The following is a 2,622-nucleotide window of genomic DNA, read 5'->3' as shown; positions in this document are numbered from 1 at the left end:
TATGTAAATGCCACTGTCACTGTCACTCCAGCTCAGAACAGCCTGCAGAACCCCAAAGGACTGTCATATCATCAGCCGGTCTCTCCCGTGCCGCCCAGACAGGATGGGAGGGGCAGGCAGGGTCTCCTTACGGCGACCACTACTGTTCTTTATTAAGTGTCCCCCGTGAGACAGGTGTTTTATACACACGATCTTCAAGCCTCTCAGCAATCCCAGGAGGTGGAATGTTTTTAATCTCATTTAAATGATCAAGAAACTGAGGTCTGGAAAGTTTTTCTGACTTACCCAATACCAGGCCCAGAACTCAAACCAAAGTCTGTTGGATTCCAGAGCCCACACCTTCTCTGCGGTCCAGTGACATCCTCACTCAGTCCTGCCTCATCCCACGGGTGGCAGGTGGGTGAAACCTGGCCCTTCGAAACACAGCCAGCCAAGGGCAATGTCAAGATGGACGCTGTGCTCTGGCGGGGTGGGGGTGGGGGTGCAGCAGAGCCCTACCCCCCTTCCTCTCCCCTCTCACATTTGGCTTCTCCACCCCTCACCATTCTGGGGCTCCGGAAGGTCAGACAGAGTATCCAAGGCCTCATCCTCACCCTCTCTGTGCATCAGGAGCCACCTTACATCTTAATTAAGCAGTCCAAGGCAATTAGCATGGGGCCACATGCCAGGGCGAGCAGCAGCCACCCCACACAGGCAGAGCCCGGAGAGGACTCTGCCCAGCTCAGGTGAAGCGAGCCGATTCCTTGCAGCCCTGGCACAGGCGACCAGACCTGGGCTTTTGGACCTCCCGGGTTTCCACGCCAGGGCAACCCTTGCACCGGGGCTGGAGGGATGAGGGAGAGGTCCAGTGGCCATCTCACATGCAGAGTTCAGCTCGGTCTGCAGGAGGATTTTCCCAGCGAAACGATTCAGTTACACCCAAGTGGGAATGGAAAGGCTCAGGTGGATGAGGCTGAGACCAACGCCCAACAGCTGCTCTAGAAGATTCCCTGCTACATCACCCAGGCACACAGACGTGCACACGTGTGGACACACACCTCACAGCTCCCCTCTACCAGAGACCGTTGTCAAGCACCACCCACAAACCAGGGCGCCCTCCAGTTCCTGGGCAGCCTCTCCTTCCTCCCTCTCTCTCAGTACTGAGACCAGAAGCCAGAACCCAGATATCTCAGGCCAGACCCAGGGCTCTTGCTGTTCTTGCCTTCTCATATCATTTCCTGCCTTGAGCTAAGTCCCACATGAATTCAGCCGCGCAGGCCAGAGCAGGGGAAGAATTCCTCCTGCCAAAAATCTAATGTGAGGTTAGATGGCATTAATAATATATAGTGTCTAGACAGGAGGCAATGGTCCGAAACTGCACCGGCCAGACTGCACTTTGCTCAGCCTGAGAGCCAATGCCAAGAGCCTTGGGAAACGGGCTGGGTCAGTGAGGGCACCAGCAGGGAGTCTTGATGAGACCCTCCCACGCTTGCAGCCCATGAGAGCCATTTCACAGAGCTGTAGGAAGGTTGTTGGAAGTGGGAGGAGGGTGGCTATTCTCCGGAGTTTCAGAGAGGACGCTCGGGGCAGGAAATCACAGGAAGGTAGATTTTCAACTCGGCGTAAAAAACATTTTAACAACTGTCCAGCCGGTGTGGCTCACTGGTTGAGCATTGACCCATGCACCAAGAGGTCGCCGGTTCAATTCCTGGTCAGGGCACATGCCCAGGTTGTGGGCCCGATCCCCAGTGGGGGGCATGCAGGAGGCGGCCAATCGATGTTCTCTCTCATCGATGTTTCTCTCTCGCTCTCTCCCTCTCCCTTCCTCTCTCTCTAAAATCAATAAAGAAAAAAACAAACGAACAAACAAAACTTTCTAATGACCAAAGCTGGCTAATGAGAGTGCAAGTTATTTTGTGCAGTGGTAAGAACTCTGCCACAATGTGTATTCCGACCTTACAGCACAGCGTTGACAAGCTTCGGCTGTGGAGTCAGATGCACTTGGCTTCCATTCCTGACTCTGTCATCTACTAATTGTATGCCTTTGAAGAAGTTACTTGAGACTATTTCTTCACTGGTACATAAGCATAATCATTACCTCCTTGAGTTTAGAGGCGTATAAAAGGTTAATGCTTATAAGGTAGAATGGTGAGCACTTGGTACATTTTCGCTAGAACCATTATTCTATCTGATGACAAGCAGTGGGGAGGGGGTGGTGCCAGCAAACACAGCCTCATAGTGGTTGGGGATGGGACTAGATCATCTCTGAGATCCCTTCCAACTCCAAGGATATGCATACCTGCTTATTCATTTTTTTTCTTTTATTTTCTCATTCAGTAGATGAAACTACTCTGTGACAGAAACTGTGCTAGACCCTGAAAAAACAAGAGATCAGAGACTGCCTCACAGTCGCCTTCCGTCTGAGACCTCATCAATCATCCCATGCCTTCAAGCCCTCCCAGCTGATCAGAAAGATGAGATGTTAGCATGCACCACACGCACGTACACACGGCCATGCTGCCATGCCCTCATCAACATGACAATTACTGGGCCCTGAGCTAAGCGCGGATGTCTCAGGACTTGGCTATTTATTCGCCTCTGCAGCCATCTCTGGCTCATGTGCCCCCTCAGAGGCTGTCTCCG

Source organism: Molossus molossus, unplaced genomic scaffold (genome assembly GCF_014108415.1).
Source record: "Molossus molossus isolate mMolMol1 unplaced genomic scaffold, mMolMol1.p scaffold_m16_p_20, whole genome shotgun sequence".
Classification (NCBI taxonomy): domain Eukaryota; kingdom Metazoa; phylum Chordata; class Mammalia; order Chiroptera; family Molossidae; genus Molossus; species Molossus molossus.
The sequence above is the reverse complement of the archived record's forward strand: the minus strand, read 5'-3'. Positions refer to the sequence as shown.